The sequence below is a fragment of the Bubalus bubalis genome, chromosome 22, assembly GCF_019923935.1.
Source record: "Bubalus bubalis isolate 160015118507 breed Murrah chromosome 22, NDDB_SH_1, whole genome shotgun sequence".
Classification (NCBI taxonomy): Eukaryota; Metazoa; Chordata; class Mammalia; order Artiodactyla; family Bovidae; genus Bubalus; species Bubalus bubalis.
The window spans coordinates 1,723,516-1,744,248 of record NC_059178.1 but is presented as its reverse complement, the minus strand read 5'-3'; positions in this window follow the sequence as shown (position 1 = coordinate 1,744,248).

Below are 20,733 nucleotides of genomic sequence, written 5' to 3'. Positions count from 1 at the left end.
AAGGCGGCCATGCTCCCACTTGATCCTTCCCTTCCAGCTGAAAGTACGGGGATGGGGAAAACACAGAGATGCAGAGGCAGTCTCCTGTTCCAGAATGCACGACAGTTCCATGGTTTACATCACAAGTGAACCCAAGATGTGCTTCAGTTGCTGACCAGGGTGACATCTGGAAAAGTGGAAAAGCATGCTTTCTCCAGAGAATATTAATGAAACCAAGGAAGGAGTGGGGTGATTGCTTCTTAGAACTCAGTGCTTGACCTTTTAAAGGAGTCAAATGTTTGTAGTGTAAAACTAGCTTGGCATTCCTGGACAATTTACCCCTTCAACAAATGCTATTCAGCATTCTTTATGCGTCATAGCCTTTGCTAGGTGTCGGGGACACAACAATGAAAAAAACCCAGATATGCCTGACTTCACAGAGCTTACATTTTAACAAGGGAGAGTAGACAATTAAACAACGAGGCAAGAATATACATGTCAGAATTTACTAGGCGCCGTGGAGACAGTAAGCAGGGGAAAAGGTCGTGGCACGCAAGCGAGCGAGGTGGCAGGGCTGGCCTTCCGAAAGGAGAGGAGAGGCAGAAGGACTGCCCTGGTGGCCCAGTGGTTAAGGCAGGGGGCGCGGGTTCGCTCTCTGGTCGAACTAAGGAACTAAAGGAACGAAGATCCTCCGTGCTAACTACAGCAACGGAGCCCGCGCGCGTCAACTACGGAAGCCCGCGAGCTCAGGAGCCTGCCTGCCACAACTAGAGGGGGTCCGTGCACCCCAAGGAAAGACCCCGCATGACGCAGCGAAGATCCCACATGCCGCAACCAAGACCCAAAAGATCCAAAATAAATTAAAAAGAGTAGTCAGAGAAGGTGTCATCTGGCAGGCAAAGAAGTAAGCCTTGTGGCTACAGAGGAGGTGGGGGTGGTGGACAGCAAGCCCAGCAGACGGGAGAGCAAGTGCAAAGGCCCTGAGGCAGACAGGTGGGGCTCTTGAGGTACACTGCGGAAAATAATGCAGAGTGCAAGAGCTAATGCCAGACGCCTCAAGGGGTTGAATTCAAGAGAGCTCTGTTGTCTAGTTTGGAACTCAGCAGAGGAGGAGTCAGTGAAGGCGACTAAGCAGGGGAGGTGACTGCAGCCTCTGAGGCTGATACAGCGGGCGGGGAGGAGTTTAAAGCAAAAGAATGCAAAATTACAAGTCAAAAGTATAAAATGAGTATACATTTAGAATGTGGAAAGAGATCGCCTCCAAGTTAAACATTTTAAAGGCTGGCAGATACCACCCATCACATGGCATTTTAATTATTTAACTGCCTGATGCTCTCGCATGATACACTTGTGAGTCTGAGCCCCTCAAGGGCGCTGCGCACATACGTGTGTGCCTGGGTGTGAGTCACGACAGTCATGGCCAGCTGTTTTGTGACCTTGGGGGCTGCAGCCCACCAGTCTCCTCTGTCCATGGCATTCTCCGGGCAAGAACACTGGAGAGGGTTGCCATATCCTCCTCCAGGGGATCTTCCCAATCCAGGGACGGAACCCGCGTCTCACGTCTCCTGCACCAGGAGGCTGGTCTTCACCCCTGGCACCACTGGAAAGGTCCTACATCCTTATAACACTTTCTTCCATACATTTTTTGGCTGTATACTTTTTGATCAACTTTTCATATTACAATTATCTTCTGTTATTATTTTCTAGAGAGAAAATGGAAAAATAAACAGTCTTCTTTCTAGCATGACTGATCAGTTTTTTAAATTATTTTTCATTTCTATGCATAAAATGCATAAAATTGGTATCTTTACACACAGACTACCATGCTGTTTACCGTCCTGGTAGAAATTTGAGTCCCACAAACACAATTTAATCTGTTAAATTTGATTTCAAACAATTCTTTTTCTTTTAATTTAAAATATACAGCACATGTTATTATTGCATTCTTCTATATTCCTGAGGAGAGAACTGCCATTTTGTTAAGGTATCAAAGAATTGAATTTCACAGAAAGAGCATATTGTTTTATACATTTGATGATAAGAATTTTCCACAGACTGCTTTTGAAGCTTTGTCTCTCTTTCATTCCCACGAACTTCTGGTGCTGTATACCAGAGCAAAGGCTCACGGGGACTGTGACTCAGTTTCTAAGCAGCACCTTTTGTCTTGATGCCAGTTACCTCAGCACACCAGGCATTAGAAGTATTTCTCAAAGCCATTCCTACTCCAGAGGAATAGAAATAACTCAACTATACACACAATAAACTACAACAAAAACACACAAATATATCCCCCAAAGGTATCTCCAACTCAACCTGATATTAGCTCCATCTCTAAAATGTTTATGATCAGAATGCCTATAGCCATTCCAACATCATCTGACAAAAGGGGAAATTTTAGACTTTGTAACACAGAAACATTCAAACATACAAAAGTAGACTGATTGGTATAGTAAATAAATTCAATAGTTACTGACTCATGGTTGATTTTGTTTCAGCAATTTTTACCTGCTTTCCTCCTTGAAGAATTCACAACATTTCATCTACAAAAGTTTCAAAATGTACTTCTAAAACATAAGGATTCTTTAAAAATGACTACAAAATTAATAATACATTTTTATTAATAAAATAAATTAAAAATAAAATTAAAATTAATAATAAATTAATCATTAACATTAATAATAAATTTTAAAATCCTACTACAAAAAGTCCTATTTTATCCTACTACAAAAAATTAATAATTACTCCCTTGTATCATATATTGGGTTCAAATTTCTATCTCATGAGATGCTGTATATTTATTTTTTCTTGTTATTTATTTAGGGCATGAGATTATTTGTCCTGCAGTGTCTGCCTCAGTCTGTATTTTTCCAACTACATCCCTGTGGTATCCTGTGTTTATCGTGTCTTCCTGTCTTCTGTACTCCTCTTCATTGAGAGTTGGATCTAGAAGCTGCATGAGATTCTGGTTTGACATTTTCTGGCAAGAATACGTCAGATGGTGGAGTTAGAGGCACTTAACCATCTGGTTGTTCCTTGCTTCTTGAGGCTCGCAGCTGTGGATGATCAATGCTGCCTTAGGACGGAGTTCCCAAAATAGGCCCGAGGAGAGGGATTATGTAAAGGCGCCTCTGGAGACCAGCATGGCACCTTGGAAGGCGCTGCATTTAGCGCCGTGGGAGACGGTAAGCTGTGCGGGAAGCAGAACCAGGAGAGAAAACCAAACAACAGTGTGGCCTCAAGCACATCCCACGGAGGGCAGTTTCTGAGCAGCGCAGGCAACACCCAACACCGCGCCGACTCGGGGCTGCGTCCCCACACTGGCGCCTTCCAGTGACTGGTCAGGACGCGCGTGACCACGAGGGGGTGATGGGGGATCCCCAGAGAAGAGCGGAGACCGGAAGGCTGCCCATGTATTGGAGGGACCATCTCTACGGCTCCTACAGTCCTAAGTCTTCAACGCCCTGTGGCCTGGGCCTGAGGACGGTCGGTCCTGTGGTACGCTTCTCCTCCCACCCGCGACCACAAGGGCCGTTGTTTCTAAGCAGACCTTCCAGGCCGTCCTGTGGACAAGTTCACACCATCAGCGGAAACAGCACACTGTGGCCGAGCACTGAGCTCCAGCAGCATCAACACCTCTTCTTCACACTGCCCACTTCAGAAATGAACGCCTGACTCTGGAAAGCAGGGAACACACCAGCGCTTCAAATCCAGCCTTATAAATACCAGTGCTGTCGTTCATTCCCTAAAATATCGCCGTCTGTAAAATTGAGGTGTTTCACTTTGTGTGTGTGTGTATAAGAAATTCATCCATCTGTACGAAAAGTTCAGTGGGGAAGTTTTCTCTTGGGAAGGCCAACCCCCTGTCATCTCCCAGCATTTGTGCCCATGGACCGTACCTCAGGGACTCCCTGTACCTATGAATGAACACTGCGTGCTCCTAACCAAGGTCGAAACCCAGTAAGAAGCAAAACCATGGGTGACGACATGGAGTTACCCAGGGCCCTGGCTGCTCATCGTCTAATCAGAAAACCTCCAGCTCATTTAACTCACCTGTCTCTTGCCAAGTTCTAGCTTTTGCCAAATTCTGACAGTTTTCCCATCACAGTTTCTCAACTCTGTCCCATCCCTTTCACTATCTTTTTTCAAAGTCAGAGTTTTTCCAAGGAAATGCAAAACATGGTTAAAACTAATAGCCAGACAGACTTGGAGAAGAATAAGCAAGGTCTCAGAACAACAGAACCTGGAGAGGGAGGAGGGGGAGGAAGGGAAGCCAGGGCAAGTCTTGCCTTGGACTGTGGGGCAGCAGGAGCTAAGGGTGGGAGAACTGAGCTTGTGGATGAATGGATGTGTTAACAGTAACCTTAGCTCCTTTGTTTGACCAGGATCATCTCATTGCCAGCATCTGCCAGCATCACACTGGCAGGGGAAGGGAAAGTCTCAAGCATCTCAGATCCCCTGTTCGATGGAAACCGCAGTTCACATCACAACCCCCTGCAGCCTTCTTCCTTCTTGCAGCCTCAACTCCAAACCAGTTGCAACTGAGTCCGTTCAAAATGCTGCAGCCAAGAGTCTCTTTACTGCCTCCCTGCTGGACTAAGCTGCAGCGGGTGCTTCTCTGGTACAGGACTGGGGGTGTTACCACCTCCAGGTCCTTGAAGGGGCACACTGGACGACCTTGCTGCCCTTGCATCCATCCAGACTCCCCCCACTTCCCTCAGAAACCTAGTTTACCCTAGCATCGCCCCCTGACCTTGGGACATTTCTCAGAGCCTACCTTCTCGACAAGAACCGAGTCCCAATGCCGCCCCACCTCCCCGTGTTTCCCGCCATCAGCCACTCACCCCAGATCCACGCCGGCAGTCTTCACTCATCAACTGAACGATGTGCGACTCTGAGTTCCTAGTGCCTGTCTCCATGTCATTCCCACATGCTGCCTAGGAGAGTGCTTTCAGCCATCCTTGCGTGACCTGCCTCCAGTTGGCCTTTGGTGCCCCCACAGGGCAACAGGGAGAAGCAGTTTTGTTATTTCACACCCTAAAAGATGAAGGATCAGATCGTCTTTCCCCAGTAGGTTAAATGTGGAGATGACCCTGACATCCAGAAACAGAATTTTTACCCCCAAATTTGGCTTTGCAGGACAGCTGAGACGCTGAATGGTTCACAAAAACGCAGCAGAACCTAAGACAGCTGGCATCTGCACGGTTTCCAATTGGCACGTGGAAACTGTGGCAGTATAAAATTGTTCTCTGGGCTTCCCAGGCGGCACTGGTGGTAAGAACCCACCTACCAAAGCAGGAGACACAAGAGACACAGGTTCAATCCCTGGATCAGAAAGATCCCCTGGAGGAGGACATGGCAACGCACTCCAGTATCTTGCCTGGAGAATCCCATGGACACAGGAGCCTGGAGGGCTGTGATCCATGGGTTGCAAAGAGACAGGACAAGCGACTTAGCGTGCACAATTGTTCTCTAATTGTTTTTCTTATAACAGAAACAATATTGTAACTAAATAATTATGGAAAAATTGAAAACATGAAAATGTTATAAAAGAAAATCGAACCATCTCTAATCCCACTGAATAGAAATGATGCTATTATTTTTTAGGGTATTACCTGCCTGTATTTTTCTACTCAGGCAATACATTATTGTAGCTAATTTATATACTGTTGTATGGATTACTTATTAATATAAACAATTTCAATTATTTTTTTGTGAATATACTCTGCCTCCTTGAGAATCCTAAAGAACAGTATTACATTTCACCATGTAAATTCTTAATATTTTGTGAGTTAATTTGATTTTTTGTGAGTTAATTTGATTAACTGGACTACTCCTATAGAAAGTTTATGGCAGATTTTGAGATCAACAGAGTTAAGTACTGGTCTATTTTGTACCACTTAACAGCTCTATGATCTGAGCAAGTTTCTTAAATCTGTGCCTCAGTTTCCTCTCATTTAAAATGGCGATAATTGATAGTATCTACTTTAGAGAGTTATTGTGATAATGAAAGGAGAAGGTTCTTAGACCAGAGTCTGGCATTTGGTAACTCTTAAATAAAGGTTAGTTATCTTTAGCATCTTTGCCACCTTTGTTTTACTGGCTCAGAAGGTAAAGAATCTCCCTGCAATGTGGAGACCCGGGTTCTATTCCTGGGTCAGGAAGATCCCCTGGAGAAGGGAATGGAGAATCCCACGGACAGAGGATCCCAGGGGCCTAGGGTCCACGGGGTCGCAAAGTCGGACACGACCAAGCAACTAACACACACACACACACGTATGTTTTACTCTCTTACACACAGAGTTGTAGCTTCTTTAAGTGCTAAAATAATAAGGAAACCTTATTTTGTAGTAATTAGAATTTCACTCTGAGGTTCCTGGAGCCACCTTTATCTCAAATGATTTTCTTTATAAATTAACATTTCTGTTTTTCTGTCAAATTCAACTCCTCTTCTTCAGGAATCCCCTTAGCGTCACCTTTGGCCTTTGCTTAAATGCTGCCTATTATGCTGGAGAGTTTATCACTTCTCCTATGGACAGAAACAAATATTTATCGCAATTTCACACTTAAAGTATCACTTGCATTTGCACTATATTGAAAGTAACAGGAAAACCAACTAAACAGTGGCTTAAAAAAACCAAGGTTGCAAGATTTTCATATAAAGAGTCCACCCCGTTTCTATCTGTCTGCCCCTTCTTGGGCTTCCTTTGTGCTCAGACACAAAGAATCTGCCTACAATGCAGGATTCCTGGGATCAATGCCTGGGTGAGGAAGAGCCCCTGGAGGAGGAGATCTTCGATCTCTGACTGTGCCTGGCCTGGAGCCCCTTGTCTGTAGGAAGTCTCCTACAGTCCCAGGCAGTGCCTCTGCTTTCTAGCAAAGCACGAAAATACGACCTATTGAATCAGGCCTTTACAAAGAGGGTTCCCAAATGCGTCACCAGGCAACGAGCTCTTACACCTCCTTGGCCAGACTATGGCCACATGTGACTGCAGAGGCTGATGTCAAAGTTTCATAGGACCACACGGAACAAAATTGAGATTCAGTTCGTGAAAAAGTCTAAAATAATTAATGTTGGCTCCACAAACAGCTCATAAGAGTTTATCCATGTCCGCCTTTTATTCCTTTCCACTTTGAAAGAAGAGCAGTCAGAGGATCTGGGAATAGCTCAAATCTCAAGGGACCGACTCAGACCCACCTGGGAAGTAATGGGCTAGGGGATGATGAGGCCAAGGTCAATGCGACCACTGAGAGCAAACAGGGGAAGCAGAGCCGGCTCCTCCGTCCCCGGGAAGGAAGCTTCATGAAGGCACCTCCTTCCCCTGGAAGGATGTTTCATGACGGCTCCTCCGTCCCCGGGAAGGGTGCTTCATGAAGGCACCTCTGTCCCCGGGAAGGGTGCTTCATGAAGGCACCCGGAGGACCTCCAGCTGCTCTGGCAGAGCGGGGAGGCTGGGAGTGGGAGGGAGCAAGCCAAAGACTGAAACAGAAACAGCTGCTGGCAGTGCCTGCTGGCCCAAAGGGGATGGTCTGTGCACACTCAGTGGACCAGCTCCATTCGACCCATTCATATGTAGGAATCATTGCTTCCTTCACTTCTTAGGTGCCTGGAATGACTCTTTTCCCATTTAAGATTAATATGCACCAGCTTACTCACGGCTGTCAGCCTGGACTTGTAGAAACACCATACTCGGGACTCCAGTATATGGTGCTTGCTTACCACCCGTCCCTCTAGGAGTTTCGTTTTTTGTGGCTTATCATAGACGTCCCCCTGGGGCTGAACCCCTTGCTTGTCATCTATTATTTGTCTTCATGATGACCTTCACATGCCTCCCTGGCTTCAGTTATCACTCCTAAGCTTCTCATCCTAGGATCTGACCACGTGCCAGACCCTGACTGAGCACTGGAAACATCGCAATAAATAAGACACCGTCTCCATTCTTAAAGACTGTATGGAAAACTTCACCCCTCCTCATGGGTACAAGTGGGAGAAGTCTTCCAGGAGGAAGAAACTCTGATCCAGGTCTAGGATGGACTACAAGAAAGACTGAGACTGGATGCTAACAAAATTGCACCCGATTTCTATGCAAAAATAGTGCCTCTCCATTGATGGGCATAAAAATGGCCTGAATAGATGGAGAGATATGGCATGTCTCTGGATGAGAACATTCAACATTATAAAGTCAGTTTTTTTGCTTATATATGTATTTACTACATACATGTGATACATGATACATAAAAATACTATCAAACTGTACATATTCAGTTAATGAAGTGAAAGTCACTCAGTCGTGTCTGACTCTTTGTGACCCCATGGACTATACAGCCCATGGGATTCTCCAGGCCAGAATACTGGAGTGGGTGGCCTTTGCCTTCTCCAGGGGATCTTCCCAACCCAGGGATCAAACCCAGGTCTCCTGCATTGCAGGCAGACTCTTTACCAGCTGAGCCACAAGGGAAGCCCCGTATTCAGTTAACTTGGCTATTTTTAGTTAATATTAGGTTCCTATTTATGTTGATAAATGTAGATCTTATCCATCAGTTTTAACCATTCAATTGAGTTCCACTGTATGAGTAAGCCAGTGTATTGATTATTTTCCTCCTAAGGGATAGTTATTTTGTTTCATTTTTCATTTGTTTGATTTGTTTTGCTTTTTTTTCCATTTTCAGAAAAAGAATGTTTTAGGCACCTTGAAGGGTAAAAACCAGAGTGAAAGAGCAGACAGCTGCGTGTAGTTGAGCAGGTCTGGAAAAAGACAGTGAGAGATGAGTTACAAGAGATAACACAGGAAACAGCTGGGGACTAGCTCACAGAAGATCTTATGTGCCATGAACTCCCACGTGTACCTGCATTCGGCCCAGGACTTTTTTCTAAGACTTGATTAGTCAAACCAGGAGGGACTCCCCCAGGATTGCATTTGGGTATCTCACGTTGAACAGGAAGAAAACCCATCACCTTGGACTGCCCTGGTGGTCCAGGGGTTAAGGACCTGCCTGCCAACGCAGGGTGCACGGGTTCACGCCTGGTCCGAGAAGACCCCACACGCCGAGGAGTGAGTAAGGCCGTGCACACAGCTACTGAGCCTGTGCTCCAGAGCCTGTGCTCCAGAGCCCGCGCTCTGCACGCAGGGACATGCCGCAAGAGAAGCTCCCACACCGCAGCTGGAAGAGCCTCCGCTCACCTGCAGCGGATGGAGCCCCTGCTGGCCGCAGCCACAGAAAGCCTGCATGCAGCAATGGAGACCTGGCGCAGCCAAAAATAAAATTAATCAAGTTTTTAAAAAAGAAAATTCAACATTCTGCCTTTAAATGCCCTCTTCCTCTATTTTTTAAAAACCTAAACCAAGGTACTCACATCCACTGAACATCCAAGCAGAACGACCCGCCATCTGAGTCTGCCTGCTCCATCCCACACCCCCTGCGGCAAGCCAATGGCCAAGCCTGCAGCAGGTTCCAAACAGAATTCTTGTCCCTGTCCCTGTCAGATTGAAGTTTTACCCAGATTATTACCTAGATTACTGCCATCTATGCATCTTAAACCCCTCCAAGTTAATAACTGTCCTAACAGGCCTACTTCAAATATGACATTTGTGAAATCTCCCCCGATCACTCCTCCTTGTCAGGAGCTATCAGCTTCCTTTCTGGGCGCCCAGAACGCTTGGGACATATATAAGTTATGAAAACCCAAGTATTCGTTTACAGGTATCTCTCTCTCTCACTGAAATATGAGTGACACACAAGAGGAACGCAGTAAATCTTTGTGAAAGGATCGAACAAAACACTTACAAAGAATACTTAGAATTAAGAAAGACTATTAGTCTAGGTTTCTGGAGAAGAGCATGGCAACCACTCCAGTCTTTTTACCTGGAGAATCTTGTGACTGGAGGAGCCTGGCGGCCTACAGTCCACGGGGTGAAGAGTTGGACATGACTGAAGCAAATTATTAAGATATTAAGAAGAGATGGCAAGAATACACAGAAGAACTGTACAAAAAAGATCTTCATGACCCAGATAATCACGATGGTGTGATCACTGACCTAGAGCCAGACATCCTGGAATGTGAAGTCAAGTGGGCCTTAGAAAGCATCACTATGAACAAAGGTAGTGGAGGTGATGGAATTCCAGTGGAGCTATTCCAAATCCTGAAAGATGATGCTGTGCAAGTGCTGCACTCAATATGCCAGCAAATTTGGAAAACTCAGCAGTGGCCACAGGACTGGAAAAGGTCAGTTTTCATTCTAATCCCAAAGAAAGGCAATGCCAAAGAATGCTCAAACTACCGCACAATTGCACTCATCTCACACGCTAGTAAAGTCATGCTCAAAATTCTCCAAGCCAGGCTTCGGCAATATGTGAACTGTGAACTTCCTGATGTTCAAGCTGGTTTTAGAAAAGGCAGAGGAACCAGAGATCAAATTGCCAACATCTGCTGGATCATGGAAAAAGCAAGAGAGTTCCAAAAAAACATCTGTTTCTGCTTTATTGACTATGCCAAAGCCTTTGACTGTGTGGATCACAATAAACTGTGGAAAATTCTGAAAGAGATGGGAATACCAGACCACCTGATCTGCCTCTTGAGAAATCTGTATGCAGGTCAGGAAGCAACAGTTAGAACTGGACATGGAACAATAGACTGGTTCCAAATAGGAAAAGGAGTACATCAAGGCTGTATATTGTCACCCTGCTTATTTAACTTATATGCAGAGTACCTCATGAGAAATGCTGGACTGGAAGAAACACAAGCTGGAATCAAGATTGCCGGGAGGAATATCAATAACCTCAGATATGCAGATGACACCACCCTTATGGCAGAAAGTGAAGAGGAACTCAAAAGCCTCTTGATGAAAGTGAAAGTGGAGAGTGAAAAAGTTGGCTTAAAGCTCAACATTCAGAAAACGAAGATCATGGCATCTGGTCCCATCACTTCATGGCAAATAGATAGGGAAACAGTGGAAACAGTGTCAGACTTTATTTTTCTGGGCTCCAAAATGACTGCGGATGGTGACTGCAGCCATGAAATTAAAAGACGCTTACTCCTTGGAAGGAAAGTTATGACCGACCTAGACAGCATATTCAAAAGCAGAGACATTACTTTGCCAACAAAGGTTCCTCTAGTCAAGGCTATGGTTTTTCCTGGGGTCATGTATGGATGTGAGATTTGGACTGTGAAGAAGGCTGAGCGCCAAAGAATTGATGCTTTTGAACTGTGGTGTTGTAGAAGACTCTTTGAGAGTCCCTTGGACTGCAAGGAGATCCAACCAGTCCATTCTGAAGGAGATCAGCCCTGGGATTTCTTTGGAAGGAATGATGCTAAAGCTGAAACTCCAGTACTTTGGCCACCTCGTGCAAAGAGTTGACTCATTGGAAAAGACTCTGACGCTGGGAGGGATTGGGGGCAGGCGGAGAAGGGGACGACAGAGGATGAGATGGCTGGATGGCATCACTGACTCGATGGACGTGAGTCTCAGTGAACTCCGGGAGTTGGTGTTGGACAGGGAGGCCTGGCGTGCTGCGATTCATGGGGTTGCAAAGAGTCGGACACAACTGAGCGACTGATCTGATCTGATCTGATCTGAAGCGAATTAACATACACCCACACAGTCTAGGTTTCAGAAATGGGAATATCGAGAACTAACTCACAGGATTAGTTAATGCTATTATATCTTTTTTCGGAAGATAACTTAAAAGTAGGCAAAAAAAAAACCACACACACACACAAAAACTCCAGGTAGCTAGTTTGAACAAGACTCAGGATGATTGTGCCCTTCTCTGGTGGCTCAGACGGTAAAGCATCTGCCTGCAATGCAGGAGACCTGGGTTTGATCCCTGGCTCAGGAAGATCCCCTGTTGAAGGAAATGGCAACCCACTCCAGTACTCTTGTCTGGAGAATCCCATAGACAGAGGATCCACGGGGTCCCAAAGAGTCGGACTCGACTGAGTGACTTCACTTTTCTTTCTTTCAGGATGATTAAGTCTGAAAAACAGAGACATTAAAACAATTGTAGCCCTTTTTGAATTTCAAAAGCAAGTGAAAAGTTTCATTCTGTGTCTGGCCTCAAGAATTAATCAGCAACAAATGATACCAATAGGGACACAAAAGCAAAGATAATAGCAGCCCTCTTGAAAAGCCAGACCTTTCAAGCTGGAGAGTATGTGTGTGCTTAGTTGTTCAGTCGTGCCATGGGATTCTCCAGGCAAGAATACTGGAGCGGGTTGTCATGCCTTTCCCCAGGGATCTTCCCAACCCAGGGAAAGAACCCAGGTCTCCCGCTGGAGAATAATCTACTTTTAAAATGTCTTGGGTTAACATTTATATCAAGTTTGATTTCCCTTAATACTTCAAAATGTACTCAAAATGCATTCTTCCTACAGAAAATCCCAACAGCCTTCATGGCTCTGGTCCTGTCAAAAGACGGGCAATCATCCATGAACTTGCTGGGGAGACTGGACAGACACATTGGAAGTGGCCAGAGATGTAGGACGGAGACACTCTCACCCTCACAGACCCATGTGGAACCGTAATCATGCAAATGAGCAGAGCCCTGTGGCACTAGCTTCAAAAAAACAGTAAGATGCTAAATACTGCTTTCCATTTAAATAGAGAAAGCAGCAGGTGTTTTTTCCCTGCAGCAGGTATTACATTCCAGTTTCATCACTTAATCTGCCCTCCTGCAGCCAGGCTGTTGCTGGCACTGTGAGGGGGTGGGGCGGACACACAGCCGGTGCCTGGCGGTCAGCCCTTAACCGTCAGCGCGAGACCGCGTGAGTGTGACCGTTAGCACGTGGCAGTTGTTAGCTTGTATCCGTTAGCACGTGACTTAGCCGGCGTCCGTTAGCACGTGGCTGTTAGCACGTGACTTAGCCGGCGTCCGTTAGCACGTGGCTGTTAGCACGTGACTTAGCCGGCGTCCATTAGCACGTGGCTGTTAGCACGTGACTTAGCCGGCGTCCGTTAGCAGGTGGCTGTTAGTGCGTGACCATGAGCCCGTGACCTTTAGCTCGAGGCTGCTCCCAATGGCACTCCGGCAATGACTGGCATCACAGGGGTGCTGCCGTGGCGGTCACCTTGGGTCACAGTCCCCAGGACCTGCCCTGTCGGGGTGGCCAGAAGAGCCTGCGGGCCGCCTGGGCCCCAGGCACCTTTGTCTCACAGTGAAGACGGCCAGTAGGGTGCGGGGGCCTGGCTCAGGGGCAGTGCCGGCCGAGGTCTGCTTCCCCGATGGGTCCCGGAATGTGAGAGGGCCCAGGGGCCTGCAGGAGAGCTCCCGGGAGCGTGACTGCCCGCACAGGGACCCTCCTCTCGGCCGGGGCCGGATCTCAGAGGGCGAACGTCAAGCTCGGGACCTTGAACAAGCAAAAGCAGGGGTGATGAAGCCACTTTTCTTACTACGGGGTTTAAGTGTTAAAAGCAGCACAGAGGCTTGGAGACACAATTTAATGCCTCCCTTTCCCTTTCTCGTCACAACAGAGAATAACACTTGTTTTGATGGAGGTTTATATGAACATGACCATGGCCTGACCTACATGGACACCTGCAAGAACAAAGAATCCCACACTAAGAAGTTTGTGACGACTAACCACACCACTCCCTCACCTCCCAGTGCAAGGGCTTTGCTGAAAGCTTTCAAGGAGTTTTTTTTTTTTTTTTTTTTTTTTTTTTTTAAGCATGTCTCCTTGCCTGGCCCGGAAACAAACCTTTCTCTGCTCCAAACTCGCACATTTCTGTACTTTGGCCTCACGGTGCATCAGGCACAGAGGCTGTGTGCAGTAATGGTCCCACATTCTTCAATCCATGGAGAGATTCCGCTGGATGGCTGACACATTCGCTTCCAACTCCTTCCCCTTGCCCATCACAGTCCACCAGTGATGACAACCCTGTGATGATAAGAATGCCCAACAGCTGGAAGGTGTTGCAGCCTTTATCTAGTGGGCCTCCTGGGGGTCTCTCGTTGCCAGTGTGACAGCAGAGACTGAATATGGCAGAGGGAGCCCACTGACAGCATTGTCCTGAGCTGTTTATCCTTCTAAGGTTCCAGCAACTCTGGAAGAATAAATCAAACCATCTGGGGACAGACTCAGGCCATTCAGACCATCTGCTCTGAAAATAAATACAAGAAACTGAGAAGCTTTACAAATATTTTAGTTGAAGGAAATGCCATTATTTAGATAGTAGTAGCAGGCAAAAAAAATAAAGCTTCCAGAATTTTCTGCTTAAAATTTTTAGAAACAATTTTCTCCTCTTTCTTTTCCTTATTGTGATTCTAGTGATTCAAACTGAAAAGCCTTGTGCAATAAAGGATAACAATTCTGAACAAAGTGCCATTTTGAAAATGATCTACATGTAGATTAAAAGTTGCTGGAATTTCCTAGGTAAGAGACGTCCCTTTTAAAGCAACTCCCTGGTTCTGTTTTCTCAGCTCTTTAGAATACGAAGCTAACAAGGTCAAGGTTTGGGGTTTGCTGTCCAAGTAAGTAAGTTACCATCAGAGGAAGAAAGGAACAACGTCTTCACTGGCGGCAACAGTATCCTGATTCCCAAAAAGCAGATCCGTGTGCTTGTCTCCAGTTCAGTAGACAAGTGCCACCATGTCTCCATGTGAAAAGCGGCACGACCTTGGAGCGTCCCAGCATCCCACAGACAGGGACAAGGCCCTCACGAGTCACATGGAGGCTGCAACCATGCTGAGAGCCGCTTCCAGGAGCCTCACTGTCCTTGTCTCTCTCCCTGGAGTTCTCTGGCGCAGGAACACAATTTCTGGCTGAGATAGGAAGGGAACAGGAAGAAGCATTGCTGGGAGGAGAAAATCTGCTCCATTCTTCTGATGGCTTTATGCTACTTTTCCTTTTTTCTGCCCCTTTTGGGTAAACTGACGCAGATACCACTTTGGATGTCAGCTACTCTCTTCTATTTTTCTCCTACCCCCACTAGCTGTTCTGTCCACCTACAAAGCCTAAGGAAAACATGATTGCAAATCCTGCCTGCAGTGTGGCTCAGCTGGTAAAGAATCTGCCTGAAATGCAGGAGACCCCAGTTCGATCCTGGCGGGCTACAGTCCATGGGGTCACAGAGGGTCGGACACAACTGAGTGACTAAGCACAGCACAGCACACAGGATCTCTAACCATTTCAAGTTCCCTAATCCAATCTCCTAGCAACCCCATGGACCGTAGTCCACCAGTCTTCTTTATCCATGGGATTCTCCAGACAAGAATACTGGAGCGGTTGCCATTTCCTTCTCCAGGGGATCTTCCCAACCCAGGGATCGAACCTGGGTCTCTTGCATTGCAGGCAGATCTTTACCAACTGAGCTACAAAGGAAGCCCCCTAGCTGACATATAGGGGCTCAAGTAAAGTTCTTTAAAGGGAGAGAGAGAAAAGGAAGGGAGGACGATGGGGTAGATGAATGAACGAAAGAGAAATTCATTTTGTTTCTTGATCTTTGCTGTTGTTCGGTTACTAAGTTGTGACTGACTGACTCTGTGACCCCATGGACAGCAGGACACCGGGCTCCCCTGTCCTTTACTATCTCCCAGAGTTTGCTCAAACTTATGTCTGTTGAGTCGGTGATGCCATCCCACTATCTCATCCTCTGCCACCCCCTTCTCCCTTTGCCTTCAATCTTTCCAGCATCAGGGACTTTCCCAGAATCAGCTCTTCACCTGAGGTGGTCCAAGTATTGGGGTTTCAGCTATTGTCTCTCTTGAAAGAAGTCACATTTGCTCTGTTGGCAGCCAATAGAACTGGTGGAGTTGGCCAAGTTGAATTTGATGAGGCAGGAAATGGGGAGTTGAGTAGAGCTGACTGTAGCAGCCCAGGGTATATTCAGGAGCAGGGCTGTAACTTCAAACTGCCAGTCAGAAACGGGAGGGGAGAGGCGACCAGGTGGGAAGAGAGAACAGCGCAGGTCCTCCTGACAGGCCTGTTATTAAAGGCCGTCGAGGAACGGACAGCAGTCGCGAGCATCTGCAGTGCGTGTCGAAGCGCTCACTGCCCTGGGCCAAACCCACCAAACCTGATCCAGGCCCCACCAGCTTCCCGATGAGGAGCTGGTCCATCAGACAGACAAAGGAACCAGAGCACCTCATGCCACACTAGGGCAGAGACCCAGGGGACAGCTCAAGGGCCCGCCTCTTCATGTTCCTCCCTCTCAGACCTCCACGGCCCCAGAAGCAGTAAAAGCAGCAGCTCCATCCAGCCTGCAGACTCACATGGGATAAGACCTCATGAACTGGAACATCATCACACAAGACTCATGACTTCACAAAGGGCACGCCACTGGAAGGCTTCCCTCTCAGGTGCAGAGAGTGTGCTCACGATGGGCCACCGGGCCCTGATTCATGCTGAGTCTGGACCAAAGGCTGAGCAGACTTGTGTGCAAGGATCCCGTGGGAAAATGCCCTCACCTTCTGGATGAGGTCATGGACGCCACAGAGTTAGGGCAGGTGAGGCCATGGTTTAAAGGACAACCAGACGCAGGACTTTCTGGCTTTAACTGAATCCAGACATATAAGTACCAAAACTGAAAAAGCCTCAGGATCTCTTGACTACTTCCAGAAAAATGTGGCAGGAATGTCCTAGGAAAGCCATCAGCAATCTTGACGTTATTTTACTGTTCACGCTTCAGGCTGAACTATGGGGCTCATACTCATGGCCTGGTGAGCAGTACGGCTTAGCCAAGCAAGTGCTGGAGCAAGTGCTCCATCCGAAAAGTGGCCGATGAGTCTGTACAAGTCACCTCCCCAAGTGTGTTAGCTTCCTCGGGCTTCCATAACACATCACAAATGGGGGACAACAGTGGAAATTTATTCTCTCATAGTCTGGAGGCCAGAAGCCCCTGGTCACCTTGTTCTGTCCTTCCTGCCTCTTCCAGCTTTCAGTGGCTCCGAATACCCCTTGGGCTAGGGCACATCACCTCAATCTCTGCCTCCGTCTTCACAAGGCCTTCTCCTCCTTCTATCTTCCCCTTTTCTCTCTCTCTCCTTTTTTGGTATCTGTTCATTTATTTATGGCTGTGCTGGGTCTTCATTGCTGCACCCAGGCTTTCTCTAGTTGCAGCAAGTGGGGGCTACTCTGCATCGCAGTGCGCGAGAGTCTCACCACGGGGGCTTCTCATGGAGCGGGGGCTTCTCACGAGCGTGGGCTCTAGGAGGCGGGTTTCAGTAGCCGTGACTCACGGGCTCAGCAGTTGTGGCACACGGGCCTAGTTGCCCCACTGCATGTGGAATCTTCCTGGACCAAGGATTGAACCCACGTCCCCTGCATTGGCAGGTGGACTTTTAACCACTGGACCACCATGGAAGTCCTCCTTTTCTGTCTTTTATATGGACTCTTGCCATTGGATTTATGGCCCACCTCAGTAATTCAGAATGATATCATCTCAAGAGTCTTAACTACACCCTCAATGACCCTTTTTAACATCACATTCACAGGTCCCAGGGGTTAGGATGTGGACATATCTTTAGTGGGATCCACAATTCAATCCATTACACTAAGCGTCTTCTGGTCTTCCAGGACTTGACAAAACTCCAGGTGCTTGAAAATATTCCCTTCCTTCCAATATTTCCTCCCTTCCTTTAATGCTGATTAAAAAGAAGAGGGAGGAAGACAGCTGACATGTGCCTCAAAGATGAACAGTAAGAATCTGGGTACACGTGTGCTCCATACCCTGTGCACACGTGTGGGCAACTTCAAGGGCTTCCCAGGTGGCTCAGTGGTAAAGAATCCACCCGTAATGCAGGCGATGCAGGAGACAGTGGTTCAATCCCTGGGTTGGAAAGATCCCCTGGAGGAGGGCACAGCAACCCACTCCAGTATTCTTGCCTGGAGAATCCCAGGGACAGAGGAGCCTGGCAGGGCTACAGTCCATGGGGTCACAAAGAGTCAGACACGACTGAAGCGACTCAGCACACATACAGCCAACTTCAAAAGCATGTTTTCCTAATTATAGTTGATTAGACAAACGCAGCTGAAAAAGTCTAGCTTTTATGTCACCTGCTTAGGTACAGTAACTGTGTTTACAGAAGCAAAAAAATCTACAAATGCTCTGATGCAGATTTCAGCATAGAATGTTAGAGGGGAGAGTACTCATTTAAATTTTTTTTTAAAAAGGCCTCATACTAACTGTGGGATCCTGGGTGAGTTATTTATAACCATACTGTGCTTTGGTTTTCCCATCTGTAAAATAGTATAATAATACCTCCTTCACAGGGTTATTATGAGTATCAAAAAGGTAGTATTTGTAAAGCATTTAAAACAATGCCTGGCACATTATAAGGGCTGTATAAGTTTTATCACAATATTTTAAAAAGCTGTAATTAGAAACCACACTAAGCATTGAAGAGACACTTACAAATACATTCAAAGCATGCATATCAATTAAAGTTCTTGGGGTGTGAAAGTAAAAGACGCAGATAAAAATTTTAAGGAAATGAATGGCTTGTGGAATAATTAGGAAGGGTTAGAAAATGGCTGGAACCAAGGGAAGCTGAGCGGCAGAGGAGACTGCCAAAAGGGACTGCAAGGACACTGCTGGACCGTTCTGACCCGTTGACCCCAGTTTGGAAGGGATAAACAAACAAGTATATATGACTGAGCACACACACACACACACACACACACACACAACACATAAGTGGAACTTTGGACTTGTCATTATCCACAGTGTTCTCAGAAATACCAGTAAAATCAATCCCTCTTTTTATTGCATAAAGGTGTGGTGGAAAATTACTCATTGGAAGATTACTGGATGATCTCACTTAGCCATCAATGACTCCTGAAATTTGAATCTTAGTGTCTCTTTGTTCTAGCTTGAAAATCTTGCCCAGAAGTCAGATTGGCCTGGCTTGGGTCAAATGTGTACCCCTAGTCAACTGTGGTGAGGGAAGTCATTAAAAACCATGTCACCTGCTAGAGACACGTGGTTAGCAATGGAGGCAGTTACTGCAGAAGAAAGAGAATGCCACGGAGATGGCCCAGCTGAGCGCCATGCACTCACACCGCATATTGGATTTAAGAACGGATGGGAATTATAATTAAATCTAGAATAAAAAGTTTTTAAAAAGAACTGATGGAAACTAATTCATAAAGAAAAGCACATTCACCAAGAAAAACACTGTGTTCTAACATAACTAAGGGAGGGGAGAGGAGTGACCTGGGAAGAGAGAAATAAGTAAAATAAAAAGCCAGGGAATGCACAAAAATTTAACTAGTAATCACCTTCTCTAGCAGCAAGTCACAAGAAAAGGTGTCAGTACTTGTCATGAATTTATTTTTCTGGTAAAGGACCTAACCTCGGATGTATAAAGACTTGGTTCAAGTTCTAGTTGACTGGATGTCCATCCCTTACTACTGAAGGTTACCAGTCCAACATGACTCATGCAGAGGCAGGGAAAATTGCCAGTACTTTTTAAAGTTTTCCCACAATAAAAGTAAAAATGAAAATGTTTTTTCGAGCTCTCAGAAAAAACAAAGATTCGATTAAGTATATGACACTATTTTTTGAAATAGTGTGATAAATTGAGGTTTTTAAAACATAAAGGTATGTAGGGACATTTCTGAAGTATGTGCACTAGGCTGAAGGGGAACTTGGAGGTTGGGTGCGCAGTCAAGCAAGTGGAAATTTGGGGCATACTGCTATCTTTTCTCTTCACAATGCATTCATCAGGTTAAATTCCCCAGTTTGGACCCATAGCAACTGTGAAATGTGTGTTTTAAGCTGGTAAGTTTGAGGTAGTTTGCTATGCAGCAGTAGATAACTAATATCTTCATTTTTATTTGACCTTTTATCTGTAGATCAAATCCATGGGCTTCTTGCCCTTGGTACGGCCAGCATTTGACTTATTTCCAAATATATTTGATCAGGGAACGTTTTTTTATTATGACACCTATTTGGATCCTCAGAAACTCAGGCTCCAAGGGATATACTTTGAGAAACGCTGCTGTGTGGCAAGTACTCCAGTGCTCAGGGTGGTGACTTGACAATTAACGACCTGTATTAGCGTCTCTAAGGAAATTAATAAGTGATACGTTAGTTCTGAAACATTCTTTTTATAGAATGAGTATTAAGAGCAGAAGTCCTGCCCACCTTTTTTTTTTTTTTAACAACCATGCTGATGCAGAAATGGGAAAACGCTGCAAGATATTAACATTACCATAGTGTTGAAAGCACCCACCCTAACAATCCCATTCTGTAACATTCTACAGATGGAGAGAATGTCGATATAAAAAGAACTCTGAAAGGCTGAGAAGTTACCAAGCCATCTCCAGTCCCTTAAAGTGGCTCTCAGAACTGCTTCAAGGGGACCTTCTCCGAACAACTGAGCCGGGTTGGCTCACCCTCCTCTGGGGGATGGTCAGCCCTCCTACCAAAGGGCATCCAATGCGTGTCCGGAGCTCACCTGGTTCTCCCCAGGAGAGCACCAGGAGCCCGCAGCTCGGTGCCATCTCGAGACAAGCTCCCTTCAGCTCGGCCCGCTCCATCAGAAATGATGTCTTTGATGGCCCAGTGGTGGATCAGAGGCGGAGGGGCACAGGCGTCCCCGGCCACCACAGAAGTGGAGGTGGGGTGCGGGCGGGGGAGATGCACGTCCTCACATCTGGGCTGGAGAAACTCAGGGCCAGTTTGTCATGAGAAACAGTGAGTGGTGGGTGGATTTTCTAGGTGTGTAGTTCAGCTCTATCATGGTTCAATCATCTGAGGGGATTATTGTGAGAATATGCCTGGTTGGGAAGGTCCCCTGGAGGAGGGCATGGCAACG